The 20,050-nt window shown below is 38.5% G+C and overlaps 1 long non-coding RNA gene across 1 annotated transcript in view; it reads left to right on the top strand.

Annotated features, from left to right (window-relative positions):
* Positions 1–1,114: 1,114 nt before the first annotated feature.
* The window catches only part of LOC144580583 (uncharacterized), a 514,841-nt gene continuing 495,905 nt past the window's right edge, over positions 1,115–20,050 (top strand). The window contains exon 1 of the long non-coding RNA XR_013530466.1: positions 1,115–1,213. This is a non-coding gene — a long non-coding RNA (uncharacterized LOC144580583). The remainder of the gene's footprint in view (positions 1,214–20,050) is intronic.

The raw sequence follows: 20,050 nt of genomic DNA, 5'->3' as shown, positions 1-20,050 counted from the left end.
GTGAGAAGAGGAAGGAGATGGTTTAAGTTGATGGACACCTCTTTACAAAATTTTTTTAAAACTACTGAATAATTTTTAGCTAATATACTTTCTAAAGTTTAGATTTGAACTAAAGTTAATTCATGGAATGTCGTGATGAACATTTAGAACTAAAAAGGAGTGTATTCGTTCATTCAGGCTGCCTTAGTAAAACGCCATATACTGAGCCATTTATAAATAATAGAAATGCATTTCCCATAGTTTTGAAAGCTGGAAAATCAAAGATTATGTTGCCAGAAGGTTCAGTGTCTGGTTAGGACCAGTTCCATGAATGGCATCTTCTGGAAGCATCTTCACATGCCCAAAAAGTCAGATGGGCTACTAAGATGACCTTGAACCCCGACACTCCTTCACCAAATTGTGTGTGTGTGTGTGTGTGTGTGTGCATAACATGTATGTTATGAACAAGCCCTTTGTAAATATAGTTCAGAAGATACACACATGTTAAAGCCTCTTTTATAAGGACACTGATCCCATTCACAAGGGTGAAACCTTCATGACCTAATTATCTCCTCAATGTCCCATCTCTTAATATTGTTTTCTTGGGGATTAAGTTTCAACATGAAATTTGAAGGAACACATTTAGATCATAGCAAAAAGTGACCTTAGGACTCTCTGAGTCTTAACTGCTATTTTATAAATAGGAAAACGGAGGCCTATAGAGGAGCTCTAAACTGAAATGTAAACCATCTCTAGCTAAGATTGAACAAGCTAAGATTGGAGACACTTGGGCCTTACTCATTTAGTTTGGTGCATTATGGGGCTCAGTAAGAAATTAAATGCAAAGGCAAGACTTAAAATTGTTAGTAGGATATACTTAACTAGGGTGCCTTTTAAAGAAGCAGACAAAACAAAGGGTATTTTCATATGCCTTATAGTGTTCTGCTTTGTGTGTGTGTGTGTGGGTTTGGCTTCACATTCCCACCCAAATATCATCTCAAATTGTAATCCCCATGAATCAAGGGAAGGAAGTGATTGGATTATGGGTGTGGTTTCCCCCTCTTGTTCTCGTGATGGTGAGTGAGTTCTCACGAGATCTGATGGATTTGTAAGACTCTCTTCCTTATTCCCATCTCTCTTTCGCTCCTGCCACCTTGTGAGGAGAGTATGTACTTCTCCTTCGCCTTCTGCCGTAATTGTGAGTTTCCTGAGACCTCCCCAGCCATACAGAACTGTGAGTCAATTAAACCTCTTTCCTTTATAAATTACCCAGTTTTGAGTATTTTGTCACAGCAGTGTGAGAAGAAATACAGCATGTTTGTGTGTTTCCACCATTTTGAAATTGTGATTTGTTCTTAAAGTTAGTGAACTGGCTAAAAGTGATTTTGATAGAATATCACTGTACATTGATGTGTTTTCTGGATTAATTTTAGTGTGTGCTAATAAAGAAGCTATGTTGTCTGGGTTATATACTCAGGGTTGTCATCTCGTGCCAGGAAAGATTAAGACATGGACATAAGGAGTTTAGGAGCAGTGGTTTAACAAGAAGATGAGAAAGAGAAACAACTCTCTCTGCAGAGATAGGAGTCTCCAAGAGGGAAAGACCCACTGGCAGTGGTTGTGTCAGATTTTATATTCCAGCTTGATGAGGCAGTGTCTGATTTACTAGGGCTTACATATTGGTTCAATCAGATATGATATTTAGATAGCATACGGGAAAGGCTGGTTACTCCATCCTCATCTGATTATGCAAATGAATGCTCCTTGGGCGGCGCCATCTTGTCTGCTCCTTATTGTGAAGGTGGCTGGCAGAGAAGTGAAGATGGAGCTGCTATCTTGAACATATCTAGTCCCTAGTTCCTGTAGGCATTCACCCGTGCAAGCTCCCAGCGTGCTTGTCTATGTCTGCAGCTCGACTTTACAGGCTGCTTTTTATTAAAAGGAAAACCTTACCAAGGGCTTCTTAATTCCTGTATGACTAAGAAAAACATTCTGCCAGAATGAGTGCATGTGGGGCTTGGGAAGGGGGAGTAACATTCTCTCTTTCACATAAAAATAGCCAACGTAGGTGGTGCAGACACTGGCAGATTCTACTACAGGGCCATTATTTCAAATTTAAGCTTTTTTTCTGTCATTTCTTTTGTTTGTTAACACACTCAAAGGGTAAATTGGCAATCTCACTGAACCTAGGAGAACTCCAGGGTGAGTGTTAAGTGTTCATATTGCTTTTGAGTCAGAGGGGTCCCTGTCATCTCATCTGAAACCCCAACACCAAACTGAAATGGAGATTATCTTAGACACTCTACATAATTTGAGGCAGCCAAGCTGAAAGTGATTTGAAACTTTTTCTTATTTATAGGATTTGCCACTCACTAAACCTGCAATCATTAGAGACCACTCTGGAGCCCGTAGCAGGGCTGTGGAACATCACAATAAGTGGAGTGCTACTTTCTGCTTTTCATTTTCAGAAGCACTGTCAGAGCTAATCTTTAAGTAGAAAAACACATGATTTCAATTAGTTTCTAGGGGTTAGCAACATGGAAACTCATTTATTTGATACTTTAAAGTCTCAAATTGCTCTTACTCACCACAGATGTGGAAACTAAGGAACCAAGCAGCTTTATCAGTATGGTTTGTGTACCTTCCGAGCTAGTCACAAAGAACTTGTTCATAATAAATAAATGTTACACATGCACAATTTGCTGAAGTAGTGTTGAGGTTCCAGAGCATTTTAGTAATCCTGAAAACTTTCCTTCAGATTTTTTGAGATACTTTTCCTTGGAGAATTATTTTTGATGTAAATTACTGGATGCAAAAAAGGAAAGTAATTCCATGGTATTACTGCAGGAGGTGGGTAAAGAAGAAAAGGCAAAAGAAGACAATAACACACACCTGAATCGGATCCTTTTTCCATTCCCTACACCCTACCCCATTATCTAGAAGGGAAGGAAGATTAAAGGAAAAAGACAATACACACCTGAATCGCATCCTTTTTCCATTCCCTGTACCCTACCCCATTATCTAGAAGGGAAGGAAGATTTGGGGAATTTCTCAGTACACTAGTACCAAGCAGTGAACTTTGTGATTGCAGGTGGCTCTCACCTGTCTGCCTGCCATTATAGGAACACAAAATTCAGAAACTCAATATTCTGGTAGAATGTCTCCAAAAATAGGTGGGGTGGGATATTGAGCATCCCACAAGCTTTGCGTTTTCTTCTGAATATTTTCTCCTCTGTATGGATTCTTCCATTTGTCATTAGGTCTTTTCTACATCACTTTCTCAGGCTGGCTAACACATAATATCTGTATGTTGAATGAGCTGGCCACCTAGAATTAACTTGTAAGCATTATGTATAAATGTACATTACTTCCTTCTGGGGAAGAGTCATTCTGATGATAATTTCTTGCCTGGCCCTTAACACCAACCTTCCCTGAGCATTCAATAAATACCCTCTGGTGAATGCTTAACATCCCCGAATCAAACACCTCATTAACTCATTATAGCACTGCATTTGTTTTGTTTTGCTTGAAACCTTAGAAGGCAAAACCCAAGCCCTTACACTTATTTGGCCAATTATTCTCTTTATTTAATATTCTCCTCTGTGTGACTTTGGGAAAAACACTTTCCCTCTGAGTCTTACTGTCTCTTACCTATAATGGAGGGAATTTAAATGGTGGTTCTCATAAGTTTCTGCATGTCCATCAAATCGTGGTGCTGGGAAAGTAAGGATGAAATGTGATGTGCATTACTGGGTGAATATCAAATCTAAACCCAAAACAATGTCTCCAAAAAGTCATTCTGAGGCTGGCAAAATTAGACATGTCCACATTTCCATAACCAACAATCAAAAAACCATCCATCAAAATCTAGTACTGCCAAGTCTACTTCCTTCTCTGTTAATCTATAGAATTTCCTTGATACAAAGCACAGTAAGCCTCAGTTGTCTATTTGGCCTTTGATGTATGCCTACACAGAAGATACTGTCTAGCAAGTATGCAGTTACAGTCACTAAATATAGAATTCTTTGGATCATTGAGATGACACAGACAATTAATTCAGTAAGAGCCTCTTGAGAAACCTGTGCATGAGGTAGAAGAACTTCTGTGATGCACTTAAGAGAACCATTGTCAAAGTGAAAAGCAGTTGAATCACAGGAGTTTTTCAAAACTGCAATTTGGTAAGGAACTGAGTCTTTGTGATGGGCATTAGCCTGTGACTCTGTACCATTTATAATTATAAAACGTGGCCAGGTGCGATGGCTCACACCTGTAATCCTAGCACTTTGGGAGGCTGAGGCAAGTGGATCACTTGAGCTCAGGAGTTTGATATCAGCCTGGCCAACATGGTGAAAACCTCTACTAAAAATGCCAAAAAAGTTAGTCAGGCTTGGTGATGGGCACCTGTAATCCCAGCTACTCAGGGGGCTGAGACAGGAAAATCTCTTGAACCCTGAACCTGGGAGGCAGAGATTGCAGTGAGCTAAGATTGCACCATTGCACTTCAGCCTGGCCAACAAGAGTGAAACTTTGTCTCAAAAAATAAAAATTATCAAATGTTTCCACCATGAAGAGCCCATGACTCATCTAAGGCACTAAAAGACCAAATATAATTTGTCGGTTTTACTTTGACTCAGATCACTTAGGTTGAAGCCTGGGAGCCATCTCCACTTCTTTTCCTCTCCTGACCATTTCAACCAATCAGCTGCAAAGCCCCAATCATTTTACCACACAGCTTTACACTCTTATGACAACCCCACTGCCAGGGCTTCTGTTTAGGTACCACCAAGTATTATCTCAAATCGTTAAGCAATTATTACATTTAATGTTTCTCCTTTCCTTCTGTCTTAGCCCTTTTAACCTGTCATATGTCAGGTTAAAAGTTTTTAACCTATAATTATGTCTCTAAAATTACATCTCTGATGTCACTCCCTGCCTAATAACTTCCCATGGATATTTTTGGTACTTGCTTATGTCTATTAAAGAATCCTTCCTATTTTCATATTCTCCATCTAAATATCTCCATATCACTTGCCTGCCTTTAACCAAATATTTGAGAAACACGTTCTTTATTATATATAGCATATATTTCCAAATTTTTTTTACCTCAATATATACTGTTGCACAATTATTTTATGTTTGGTAAATCTTTACATTTAAACATCTCTCTGGTCTGTGAAAAAAAAATATTTACCAGGTCCCCAGAAACAATTCAGTGTCTCCTCTGTCATGAAAGAGTTACCTGTTGATTCATCTGTTGCTATTCGCAGTACTGGCTACTGTGATAAATGCTGAGGGAGAATCCAGCCTAATTCAACTTCAACTCCAGGGCCTGGTCTGTGCCAAGAATGTTTCAAGTACTAAATACATACTTTAGAAAGAAGTAGAGTGGGAAGAAGTAGAAAAGAGAATTTCCAGGAGTAAGGAGAATCCATATGGTGGAACTTACTGTAAGGCAAGAGTAATGCCCTGAATTCGTTTTGTGTTGCATTTGCTGGCTGGTGTTAAAAAGCACTGCCAAAAGTTGCATGTGGCCTATAGTTACATTCACTGGAGGATCAGTTTCTCAGAATGTTCTCTAAGTAGTTTGCAATTTTCTTGTCCAACGTCATTTTAAACTTCTCTTTCTACTCAGCCATGAACAAATATAGCCAACTCATAAGGCACAATATGGCAGGTACTGTCAATTGTCAGATGAAGCCTCTGTGTGAGCAAATACAGATGCAGAGGCAGAACCCTTAGATTGGAGAGAGTGAGTGGAATATCACAGCTACAACCAGCATTTTGCAGAATGTATTGGGAACAAGAAAAAGTTTTGTAGAAATGAATTCATGAAAACTCAATAATCAAAAAGTATTCTTGTCCCAAGGGGAACTAAGAATGTAACTTAGAAACAAACCTTATTTAGCAAACAGCAGCCATCCTGACTCTAGCTAGACATCATTGAACGTGAGGTGTAGTTAGTTGTTTGTAGACATCAATGGTTCTCAGCTGGAGGTGATTTGGCAACAACCCTAGGCAACATCTGACAACTTCTGAAGGTATTTTGGGTTGTCACAGCTGAGGTTGGGGAAGAATTATGGTACTACCAGTATCTAGTGGGTAGAAGCCAGGGACACTGCTAACCATCTTACAATGCACAGATCTACCCTATAACAAAGGAGCATCTGGCCCCAAATAAGTTTGAGAACAGTGCTTAGTTTCCCAGCAGGGCTAAGTTTGAGAAACCCTTTTATAGACTGTTTACTTGGACAATCTCAGCAATTTCTTTATAGGTTTGGGTAAAAGTCAGTTTGAAAGAAACCACCAAGGCAGCCCAAACGAGGCAGATACCCAGACCTAGTGGTTTTATCTGACTAGTTTGTCCTTGACCATGGTACTCAAAGAGAGGTAAGTTCTCCACTCTTCCCTTCCTGTCTCCCACTGCCCTTGCAGTTTGATCAGGATTTCCAGTCACATATGGATGGGCTGCATTTTAAGTGGGCAAGCAAACAGACCAGAGTATTAGCAAATATGGGATGATTCATGACCAGGAGGCAGAATCCCATTTGTGGTACATGTTAGCAGGAAGGGGCAACCTACCTAAGACAAAAGAGTCTCTAAGCTAAGATTCCATTCCTTATACTCTTCAGGGTTCTAGAATCCAAGCTTGAAGGAACATTGAATTGAGAGTGAGAGGATCTGAATTTATAATATGATACTGGATTTGCTTCTCTGTGGCTGAATTTTGGTATGTTCAGAATGGATGATCCAATGGCCAATGATGATGAGCATTTTTTCATATGTTTGTTGACCGCATAAAGTGTCTGTTCATCTCATTCACCCACTTTTGAATGGATTTGTTTGCTTGTTTCTAGTAAATCTGCTTTAGTTCTTTGTAGATTCTGGATATTAGCCCTTTGTCATATAGGTAGATTGCAACATTTTTTTCCCATTCTGTTGGTTGCCAGTTCACTCTAATGATTGTTTCTTTTGCTATGCAGAAGCTCTTAAGTTTAATTAGATCTCATTTGTCTATTTTGGCTTTTGTCACCATTGATCTAGACATAGAAATTCCATTTGACCCAGTAATCCCATTACTGGGTATATACCCAAAGGATTATAAATTGTTCTGTTATAAAGACACATATACACATATGTTTGTTGCAGTGCTGTTTATAATGGCAAAGACCTGGAACCAACCCAAATGCCCATCAGTGATAGACTGGACAAAAAAATGTGGCACATATAAGCCATGGAATACTGTGCAGTCATAAAAAACGATGAGTTTGTGTCTTTTGTAGAGACATGGATGAATGTAGCAACCATCATTCTCAGCAAACTGACACAAGAACAGAGAACCAAATGTTGCATGTTTTCACTTATAGTCAGGTGGCGAACAATAAGAACACTTGGGCACAGGGATGGGAACAACACTCAGTGTGGGGGTAGGTGAGGGGATAGAGGGGAGGGGAGGAAAAGGGTCGAGTGGGGAGAAATAACACTGGGAGAAATGCCTGATGTAGGTGACTTGAGGGGGATGGAGACAGCAAACCACCATGGCATGTATGTACCTATACAACAATCCTGCAGGATGCAGGATGTGCACATGTCCCCAGAGCCCAAGGTACAATTGAAAACAAAAAAAGATGATCTAGACCTTTTAGGTACATCCCCGCCTAAACACAGAATAATTTCTGAAGATGCAATTTCATGTGGAAACTAAAAATTTCATTCAGCTAAAAGTGGTGTTTCTCTTATAAAAGGAGTTGTCTGGTTTTTCCTCCTCAGTCACATGCTCTGGAGGTTAGAGATATCTCTACACATTAGAATGGGGCAAACACACTGGAAAACCCATGTGGCTATTCCCCTCCTCTCTTTCCAGTGCGCTAGAATATTATTCTGCAGATTATCAAATGGTAGTGTCCTCTTTTAAACTATGCAAGGTACTTTTGCAGATGCAGATATTTCTTTTCTTTTCTTTTTCTTTTTTTGTAAATAAAAGTTTTATTGGGAAAGTACAAAAACACTCCAGGAAAGCAGGGGGCTGACCCTGCTGGAAACATCCCCATGACATTCTGCATTGTTGTCTTCTATTTCCTCAGTTATTTCTTTGCCCAGTTCTCACCAAAGTTCGGGGGATCCTCCCTTACTGTGCTTCATGCACATGCATGGGAAACATTAATCAATACTAATCCTACCTAATGATGGCACTGCACATTACCACCACCCCGGGAAGTTATAGCAGTCAATTTTGTACTCATTGTGCCTGCTCAACTCTCAGGAATTCCCCTTTGCCTTTTTTCCTTAGGCACATGCAGAAATTATACACACAGAGTGATCTTCAACCGTAATGACTATTTATCACACAGGAAATTTGTTAAAAATGCGAATCCACTAGTCAGACTTCTAGAGATTCAGATATGTGTGCTGCATTGGGCAAATGTTAGCTAGGTCACCATCATCTGATTCCTCCTCCTTTTTTTTTTTTTTTTTTTTTAAAGACGGAGTTTTCCTCTTGTTACCCAGGCTGTAGTGCAATGGCGCGATCTCGGCTCACGGCAACCTCCGCCTCCTGGGTTCAAGTGGTTCCTCCTCCTTTAACCAACACCACCTGTATCTTCTTTTAAGGGGCTCTCCATACCTTCAGTCCTGCAGCTTGTCTGAAATTGATCTCATGCTTACATCTACACCTACACATGGATGGACCCTAATTTAGACCAATGCTGGCTAATGCTGCTGGAAAATGGCTTTCTTTTTTTATCTGTGACCTCTTCTTGTCCCTTGAATGGTATGCAGTTACCTTTATGAGATCTGTAACTCTTTCATCAATGGCTGGCACATATAAGGAGTTCACCTTAGATGAAACAATGCATAGAGCTTCCCATGTATATTTGAAATAGAAAATAATATATGAAATATATTCGTTGAGCATTTAAAAAATATATATTTTGCAATGAGAGTTATACTCATATTCCCTTAATTTATTCAGAAGTAGATCTTATACTGCTACCATTTGATATTGGAGTAGATAGAGGAAAAAATACATATGTGCTGTGATTAAAACCTTCAAAATAGTTTATGTTAGTGCTTGACACTATGCTTATGCTGAAAAAATATGTTGGTGCCTATCAAGTGCGTTTTAGTTTTTAACACATTATTTTATATGTCAAAGTAGGATTTTGAACTAACGTTTGTCACCACCTTATATCTCATTCTGAGGAATTTTAAAGCTGAAATAAGATTCTGGATTCAGAGGTCAACTGCTCTGTTAAAATGGAAAAGCACAAAATAATCTCTTTTGCACATGATCCAATAATATTAAACTGACATAAGTACAAGTTTAAAACATATTTTGTTACTGTTAGGAAAATACTGCAATAAACTGAGAGAATCTAGTTCAAACACATCAAATTTGTGAGAAAAAGTATATTTTGACTTGATTTCAACTAATTCTGCAGAATCAACCAGATATCTCTCAAATTTAATAATTTTAACTATAAAATCTGAAAATTTCCAGATATTTCTCAGGAATTAGTTGGAAAATAGGTTCATTAATATCTTTCTGTTCTGTGCTAAGGACTGTGAAGATAAGTCTGAAAACTAGACGTCATTGTACTGCAGGCATACTATAAAATGCAGATTTCTCTCATATCACTCAAGAGGTACTATGCTTTAGAAAAAATAAATATAAATGAAATGGGCATACGATTAATAAAAATTATTTGTTGACTCTTTTATATATGCAAGTCACTACTAGGATATATGTCCAGCCACTATCTATAATGACCACTGCTTAGGATTATGTTGAGACACAATTGATGCTAGGTTTTTAAGGATGAGGTTATAAACAAACTTTTTTCACATATGTAATTCAAGAGCAGTTTTACTGGGAAAGACATGGCCTACAGGGGGCTTAAGGAAGGTTGAATAATCTATCTCTCATATATATATATATTTTGCTTCCTTGCCAAGTCTCTACAAAATCATTGCAAGGGCTCAGTGAATTGAGGATTATTTTCCTAGCCTCTAAGACTAGGTCTCACACCTTACCATTCTTGCCAAGATTTCCCAGATTTCCCAGAGATGTTCCTGAATATTCATTCCATCAAACAATGACTACTAATTTCTTTTACCCAAGCAAGCCTGGCAATGCAGCAAAAAGCTATTCTTCACTGTCACACACATCATAGAGACGAGGCTCTGCTGGCAGTTCAAGATAAGTAATATCTGCTGGAAGAGAGTCAAAGATGTAAATCCTTCCTATGCCTTATGTACTGCAGACTTGTTTAGCAAGAGACTGTCTGGTTGCTGGAGAAGTTGACCTCCTCCAAATGACCTAAAACTTCAAAATCACAGTGGTGGTGTGGAAGGGAAAGGGAAGACGGGTATGAAGGGAAACAGTGGGACAGAGGGAAGGTCACGATAACTGCCGTGCTTGGGAGGAACTGTGAAGTAGTGGGTCTGGCAGGAAACTTAGTCAGAAGGTATAGTTCTCTTTGATGCTTCTATCCGAATATAGAACTTTAGATAAATCACTGAATTCTCTAGTCCTTGGTGTCCTCATTTGTAAGGTAGGAATACTTACTTCAGCCTGTGATACTTACTTCAGCAGGGTGGACATTGTGAGGGCACTGTGATTTTATTGGTGATACAGATTACGCTGCTGCCGATCTGCCACTGTAAATAATTCCTCTACAAATCGCCCATGTCTTCTCCTTTCATATGACAATATAAATAGCTGATAACTCTCAGAGAGAGCCCTCTAACCGTATAAAAAAGGCAAACTCTGAGAAGAGTAGTGTTGGCATTGTGAAGATTAGTTTTATTATCTCTACCCAGGAGTTGGAAGCAGGTAGCAGCCAGGATGGTGAATGGTAAAATATGCAGACTCTGTAATCAGATAGACTTTAGTTTGACATCTAACAAGCTTCTTACCTTGTTAAACTTCCTTGTGATTCATCTGCAGACTGAGAGTGATGATAGCAACTGCCTCCTTGGGTCGTTGTGACTATTAAATGAGATTATGTTTGGCCCCCAGCCTAGCATAGAAATGCTCTCAAAGGTTTGTTGTTGTTAATCTTCTGTTATCTTATTACCTTTTTCTGTTATTGCCTGGAGTGTTATCCATTAGCTTTTACTGAATAAATAAGTCTGTGCCGCACATATTCAGGGTTGTCCACATGAAAAGCAGTCCAATAGCATATCAGTATCTACAATTTTGGATCCCTGTCTCGGGAACTTTTGATTGGGTGCTCATATCTGAAAGCCCCTTTGTTTCATTTTCTGTTGACAGTATTCTAATTCACATGGGCTCTCTCTCTCTCAAGTGAGAATCAAACGAGTATTTCATGCCTTAGTTTCAACTATTCTAGAAGATAATGACATGTTACTTTGAAGAACCTCACATTTACCCAGACTATATAAAATGCATATATTATATATGCCACCTAGTCTATATTTTAAGCCCGACTACCAACCCCAAATATTCCCTTGAACTATGGTGATATATTAAGGATAAAGAGGTAGAAACACATGCTTACTTTTTAGAAGAGGGTTCTACAGATCGAGTGTGGACCCTCCCTTTCTGAGGTTCCTGGAGCTGAAGGCTCACAGTACTGCTTTGGAAGAAGCTGAGGAGCTCTGCCATGGCTCAGATTGCTTACTTGCTGACTTCTGTTTCTGCTTTCATTTAATCCTTATTGCATGCAAGACCACCCCAGAAGGGCATAACTGGTACTCAGAGTGAAAGCATCTCAGAGATTAGAATGGCTTATGAGCCTCCAAGGGGCCACAGTGCATAAACAGGTATCTGTGCACTCTTATGATTTGATGGGAAGGGGTTTTGATTAGGGAAAGCCAATATCTAAAAAGGCTCCATAGGGAGTTAATAAAATAAGGTTTAAAACCACTGCTATAATCTATTGAGGTTCCCACAATGACTTACCTGTATTCTCCTACCTAAACATAAGGTTTGGAAACAACTGGGAGAAAGGCCAGTCTCAACTGGTTATGAACTGAATTCCGTCCCTGCGAAATTCCTATGTTAAAGCCCTCTGGGTGCCTTAGAATGTGACTGTGTTTGCGGGTAGGGGGACAGAGATAATTAAGGTCAAATGAAGTTATAAGAGTAGAGACCTTATTCAGGATGGCTGGTATGTTTTGTAAGAAGAGGAAGAGACACCAAGGATATCCATGCACAGAGAAAAGGCCACGTGAGGACACAATGAGAAAAGTGTCATCTGTGAGTCAGGGAGTGAGGCCCAAGGAGAAAGAAAACATGCCTTTTACATTGATCTTGAACTTCTGGCCTCCAGAATGTGAGAAAATACATTTCTATTGTTTAAAGCACCCCATCTGTGACATTTTGTTTTGGTAGTCCTAACACAGTAATAGAGAACTGAAAAATCAGTTTTATATCCTAAAACTCACAGTATTACACATCGTCAGAATGTGGACTTTCTAATATTGAAACCCAGAAGTAGTCAGACTTACCAACTTAGTAAGAATAAGTGCTGCTAAACTGCAAACCTCCCATGTGAGTACCTGAGCCTGTAGAGATTTTGCAGGGCACAGAAAAACAGAAGACATTCTATGTGAGCAGGGCTGAGAGTAGCTCTCAGGAGACAGGTAGCAAAAGTGACTAGGCAATGTATGCCCTGTAGTTCTCCATCTAAACACATCAATCAAACTAAGTAGTTCCTCCACCCCTGGGAAACATTGAATGAGGAAGATAAAGAGGTCAGAAATGTGAAATTACTGGAGCTCACTGCTCATGAAAAAAACACCTGGACAGTGACCACTTTTACCACCAGTCTTGTACCGGTCACAGAGGTAGGTCATTAGAATTCTCCAAATCTATATAAAATGAATAAGCACAAGCCCTGGCATACCAAGAGAAACCGGCCCTTTTGCTATTTTTGTCTTTTTGATTCATAATAACAGCCAAATAACAGACTAGTTCATAAAATAGAAATCAGCTAACTTAAAAATTTAAACCTAAGAATGAGTTAAAAATAGCTAAGATATATTGCTCATGTGCTATAAGTCAGATACTATTCTAACTGCTACGCATATGCATTTTCTACTGTAATCCACATGATGACAGGTAGTATTATTCCTATTTTTGACATGAGGAAACTGAGACTCAGATTAACTTTCCCATGCTCATTCAACTAGTACATAAGGACGCGTGAATGAAAAAGCTAGAAGCAGAGAAGTAAAGTGGGCTGTTTTGTCTCCCACATTTTGAGTGGCTATAGTTTGACTTTTGCCTGGATGGATTTCTTCAGTGTCTGTGGTTGGAACAGAATAGTTCTCATCACAGCAAACCAGGATACCAGAAGGCAGAGAAGAAAGAAAAGTAAAATAACTTAAAAATTGAGGGGAAATCTATAAAATGACCACATTGAAGAGATTAAAAGTAAATATCAACAGAAATCTAGAGACAACAGAGAAATGTTGAGCTCAGAAGGTAAAAGGTATTATTGTATGATGGCAAGAGTGGACAGCTCATCAGTGGTGCTAGCTTAGATTTGGAGTTAATAATTATACTTTATTGACTTTTGAGGATGAAAGGTGAATGAGTCTGAGCAGATTCAGAGGTTTAAAAGAAGTGGAAGGAACCAGTGGAAACCTAAAATTATAATAAAAGCAAAAGAATGTAGTGAAATTCTACTGAGAACCACAGCACTGCTCCAGCACAGGAGAATTTTCGACTTACCCAGGGTAGCTTCATAACACCTGACAACTTGACCTGCAAAAATGACTATGCCAATTTTCATAGTAATTTATGTTTGTAAGTTTCTTTAAGTTTTTATCTTCAAAACCATCCTATGAATTACAAAGAATAATTATTAGTCTAATTTTATAAGAGAACAAACTGAGAAATGACTCACCTGATGTCCCGCAGTGAATGAGTGAAGCCAGGTCTCTGACCTATTTATTTATTTGAGGCAGGGTCTCACTCTGTCATCCAGGCTAAAGTGCAGTAGTGAGATCTCAGCTCACTGCAAGCTCCATCTCCTGGGTTCAAGCAATTCTCTTGTACCTCAACCTTCCAGGTACCTGGGACTACAGGTGCGTTCATGCCATCACACTTGGCTAATTTTTTTTTTGTATTTTTAGTAGAAATTGGATTTCACCATGTTGCCCATGCTGGTCTTGAACTCTTGACCTCAAGTGCTCCACTCACCTTGGCCTCCCAGAGTGCTGGGATTACAGACATGAGCCACTACTGCCAGCTTGACCTGAGAAAGTTTTAACAAAATCATCGAGATGGTCATATGTGTTAGGCACTTGCCAGCCATTGCTGTAATTCATTTCCTTATAGCACACTGGGGTCTAAGGTCTTATATATGTTATATACTTAAGTGATTAGGATAACATAACTTCTTGTAAAGGATCAAATTTAACAAGATCTCTGCCCTTTACCTGACTCCTTTTTTATTTCTCCAGGAAAAACATTAGAAACTTCTGAGATGTCAGTTGAAAGAGAATGAGATGATGGACTTAGATTTCTTTTTCCTAGAAGAAGAAAATCATATACATAAGGAGTTAATGATAGATAGTATAGAAGGCTACAACAATGACTTTGAAGCTGGATTGTGCCGTTTTGAATTGATAATCCCAACAAAAACAATTACACCAGCAGCTGGAAGTATTTCAAGGAAGAGTGTCACATATTCTGTGACCCAAGATTACACTCTCTATTGGGATATACAACAAGGGGAACAAGAGCCTGGCCCTTGAGCAGTGCATGACACAAGTGATATTTATGCAGAGACACCTGGGCCATGCTTCAGCTATGATGCACCATGTCCAGATGTTTGCTGAACACTATTAGCAGCATCCTTTGAGAGTCTGTTGGAGAAGAACATAGCTGGAGCTTTCTTGATTTTTGCTGTTCCTGCACTTTCTTTTACAGGGAAGCAAGAAGACCACCACACCATGGGAGACTGTCCTAATGTCAGTATGTTGCTTTTGAACTTTAAACCCTCACAAATGTTCTCCATTATGTCTTTTTAATGGTCCTCATGTCTCAGAGCTGCATAGGGCCCAAGAACAAAAAGGCAGAGACTACTTCTTGAAAAAGAATGCCCATAACCTTAATCTAGCTGATTCTTCTTACTACCCCCAATAGCAGGAGTTAGTGGGGAGATGATGGTGGATGGGGAAGGAGGGATAGAGAGAAAATCAAAGCCTGTGCAAAAATGTGAATATATCGTTAAGGTTCATAGTTGGACAATGGATACATATGAGTATTTCATTAGGAATTCTGAGAAAGAGAATAGGAGACATCTTTGTGAGTGGCTTTTTATCTCCTCAATTAAATATAGATTGACATGCTGCATTGACTGTTGACCCAGATTTCCATCTATAGGAACTCCCCCAACCAGAGAGTCCTACCCTCCCCTTCTGTTGACCTGTTCCTTAGCTGTCACCTTCCACGATGGTTACTGAATAATTCACTAGACTTTCTGGATTCTTTACCTTCATCAGAGATTTATTGTGGTTTTTTTTGTTGCCATTTCTTTTCTGCCCCAGTAGTATTTTGCTACTACTTACCTACTATTTTGGGTTATATAATCTCAGATATTTTCTATAAACATAAATATAAATGAATGCATATATTTTCCATTTATAATCTGTGATAAGATTCAAGCTCCACCTCCCCAAAATATAATATTTTTAAGATCTTGGTAAATAAGTAGCAGAGAATTAAAATATTATTTATAAAAAGAGATTGGAATTTCTTCCCCACAAACCCTCTTCCTCTAATCAATCAACCCAGGAAGAGATGATCTATATTTTCCTGGCTAATGTAAAATTCTTAGACTTTCCCAATAAAGATTTTTTTCAAACAATTTAACGAGGGAACAGATTTATTTTCAGTACACTTCTGCTGTCATTCTGTTTTCCCATTTATATGAGTCACTTAGTCTATCTTTTATTTCCCTTCCTCCTCTTCAGTTAAATTTCCTTTGGATGTAATAACCTTTTCTCTTCTCACTACCCCACCAATCCATACCAAATACTCTCTGCACAGAGCTGTTCAGTTTCAATGTCCCTCTGGAAGTTAAAATGTCGCATTTGCATTTCACTCAATGTGTAAAATACAAGAAACTGGAAATGAAATAGAACCATAAGAAAAGGCCTTTTGGTGAATGGAAAACGTAATAAATCCAGTGTTCTGACCCCAATTATGGGTGTTCAGCCTCGCAAGGCCGCTTTCATTTGTCCTGCTCACCAGCAAGCGCTGAAAAGATCCACACACCAGAGCTTACACGCAGGTCCCTGTGTTCCCGTTGGAGTTTCTGAATGTGGAGTGATCAGTGTTGAGACATTTGCTTTCAGTTTGTCTTTGTATTCCCTCAGATGAGGCCTTATCAAAAACAAAACTTAAATTTTTCAGTGACTGTGCTGGACTTTAAAACTGTAAGGATAATAAGGTCTTTAGTAAGTTTTGATTGAGAACCATTAGTGCCAGTTTTCAAAAGCAGATGTATTGTCGATGAATGGGGTAGCAGTTTTTTTCTTGATGGAATTAGCAAGATTATTTTGTCATTGAAAACGGGCAGTGAGAATAAAGCAGACTGCTCTATGGAAGAGTCTTTACAAATAATGTCTTTGGAGACAGATTCATCTAGCTGCAAATATTTTCTCTATCACTTGGGGAGAGGATGACTTTGGGACATAGTTTTTTGGGCCTCAATTTCTTTCTTTTTTTTTTTTTTGGTCTATAAAATGGGAACAGTAACATCTGCCTCTAACTTTGTTGAAACAATTAAATGATAGGCTATATGTAAATTTTCCTTAAACGTATTTCAGTAATTATTAAACATTAAATCTATTGTTATTACTAATATACTAATATTCTGCTAATGCCTTTTTCTCTCCATTTACCTTCTGCCTTTATTGTGAGAGATATTTAAATGGATATCCTATTCCTTGGAAATGCCAACTTTGCTAGAACATGTGTACTTTTATGTGAACTCTTAAGTTGAACAAAACTTCATAGAGTGTAGTTAATTCATTATCCTGGAAGTATTAATTGGAAGCCTATTCTGTGCCTCACATTTTTCTGCATAATGAGCATTCAGTAATGAACAAGGTATATGAATTTTCTAGCACTTATATTTTAGTTGAAGAAGAAAAGGGATAATAAATAATTAGCCAAGTGATCAAAAGAGGTAATTTTCTACAGTAGAATGTGTTATAAATGAAGTAAAACAGAAGCATGAAGCTGCAGGGGGAAGAGAATCATTTGGATTTTCTAATCATGGACAGGAACAGCCCCATGCTAGAGATGATTTTAAGTCTATTTCTGAGTTTTAGGTAGGATCTAGTCATGAAAAGAATTGCTTTGGGAGCAAAGATCATTTCAGACAGGGAATAGGCAGATGAAGCTCCTAAGATGACTGGACAGAAGGCCAAAGAATCTGAGGCTACTGACTCAGAGAAAGGGGTCGTGAGAGATGAAGAGGAGGAGTAGGCAGAGCAATGTTGTGTCAGCCCTGATAGACCACCAAAAGGGATTTGTACTGTGCTATACTTGGAAAAGGAGGATGGGAGGCCAACATGGGATGATTAAGCTGACTCTTGCTGCCATCCACTTGTGACATGATAATGGCATGGACCAAATGGTATCCAGGAACATAGATGGGGAATAGTTTTATAATATATTTTGGAGTAAGAACTAAGAAGCCTTATTGCATTGATATGAGAAATGAGTGAAAGAGAAGAAAAATCAATCGATCCTAAATTCTAATCATAGAACTAAGTAAGATGAAAATTTTTTTAGAAAAATCTTAAGAACTATAGAATCACATCTGGGTATTAATTCAGAAGTTTGAGACTTGAATACCAACTATTCAACTACTAGGTGACCATAGTCAAACAATGTAATGTCTCAACTTTCATCTTCGACAGAATGGGATAAGAAAACTACATTTATCCAAACGAGGTTTTTTGAGCAAAATAAAATAAAGTTGTAATTTTATGAAAATATTTTTGTTGAGTGTTAAATATATACAATATACCATGCTGAGCGCTTTTGGTTTACTTCTTAAAGGAGCAACATAAGGTAAGAAGTATTACTAGTCCTACTTTACAGACCCTAAAACGTAGGCATAGGGTGTAAAACTGTACATAGGGTCAAATAGTCGTAGATTCATTTAGCATGCATTTTTGCATCCAGAGTCTATGACATTACCCATAACCTACAACACTTCTTAAGTCCTATAAAGGTTGCAGATGTGTATAGATAAAAATCATCTTTGCCAGGCGCGGTGGCTCACTCCTGTAATCCCAGCACTTTGGGAGGCCGAGGCGGGTGGATCACGAGGTCAAGAGATCGAGACCATCCTGGTCAACATGGTGAAACCCCGTCTCTACTAAAAATACAAAAAATTACCTGGGCATGGTGGCGCGTATCTGTAGTCCCAGCTACTCAGGAGGCTGAGGCGGGAGAATTGCCTGAACCCAGGAGGCGGAAGTTGCAGTGAGCTGAGATCGCGCCATTGCACTCCAGCTTGGGTAACGAGCGAAACTCCGTCTCAAAAGAAAAAAAAAAAAAAAAATCTTTAACACTGTTAATAGGAATAATAGTAACAAAAATAAAAAAAGTATTGCAATAGAAAAAAGTTTCAAAAAATCAGAAAAGATATGAGTACAAGTTCAAAGTACAACTTTGAAAATGGTTACACTACAACTGCAAATGCTTATGTGATGGGAAAGTGATCTGGAATGAAATTATGTGATACACTATCTTAATCCTTTCCACAAGAAAGAAAAGATATAGTCTGACATTAGTGACACTATCTGATACTATTTGCTGTCTCTTATAGCACCTAGTAATAAGTCCCTAAATTGGTGTTTAATAAACTCCTGTAGAATACATAAGTAGGTTTTTTGGACAATAGGCTTTTACACAGTATAAATGTTTGAAGGGCAAAGCTTTTTTTTTTTTTTTTTTTTTTTTTTTTTTTTTTTTTTTTGCCTTCCCTCACAGTTTGGAATAGTAGAGATTCATTGAATTTATTATGTATAAAATAAAATAAGCTTTTGCTGCTAGACACTAATGAGAAGGAACACAAATGCAGATATCTCAAAAGCACCAATAAGTCAATGACCCTTTTTGTCTCAATCTTGAGGCAAAGCAATGAACAAATGGTTGGAAACTGGGGTCCAAATCTTATCTGATAATGAGTTTACTCTCTCATTTTTTGTTGTTGGTTTCAGTTTTCTAATTGGTTAAACTTTTGCTTAAAAACCTAGGACCCCAGAGCCCAAAGAAGCTTAAAGCCATCACAATTTATATGATGGATTTTACCTATAGCTGTGTTTCATGTTCTGTCACGTTGCTGAGTTTTGACATGGTATATACCCAAGAGATATCAAGATATTACATTGGAGAGTTGGGAAATAAAGTCCAGCCACTCGCCTTTTTGCCTCTCTTCTCCGATTAGGTCACAGTTGCCTGGCATAAAACCTTGTTATATATTTTATCTGCATCAGCACATTTCACTATTTGTATTCTCCTTATTTACTTACTTGGTTATTCACCCCAACACCTGTCTCCATCCTGTACTTTATGTATTCTAGCAGTCCAGGATGTACAGTGTGCTTAACTACAAATTAGCTTTGTCTGGAAAAGAGTCTTACATAACATGTGCTTGTTAAATAAAAGAGAGATGCCTATATTACTGGGCCTTTACATTTTCCTGCCAGAGAAGAATCTAATTCTTAAACACAGACACACACACACACACACACACACACACACACACACCCCACCACCAACAACAAACAAACAGGGTATAAGTTGATACATTAGAGGACGTATCAGCTCTCTACTGCAAATTACCCCCAAACCTAATGCTTTAGGATTTCAATAATCATGGTAGCATCTTTCACATTTTCTGTAGGTCAGGAATTTGAGACAGCTCAGGCTGGTGGTTCTGGTTATGGGCTGCAGTGAGATGGATGCTGAAGGTGGAACAGCAAGGGACTGGAGCATATGGGGACTGACTGATCCCTGTCTCTTCATGTTTTCCCAGTTATTCTCCATGTGATGTCTCAGCATAACTAGTTC

Source organism: Callithrix jacchus, chromosome 20 (genome assembly GCF_049354715.1).
Source record: "Callithrix jacchus isolate 240 chromosome 20, calJac240_pri, whole genome shotgun sequence".
NCBI classification, from domain to species: domain Eukaryota; kingdom Metazoa; phylum Chordata; class Mammalia; order Primates; family Cebidae; genus Callithrix; species Callithrix jacchus.
Note: the sequence above shows the minus strand (reverse complement) of the source record. Positions and strands in the feature narration are given on the sequence as shown.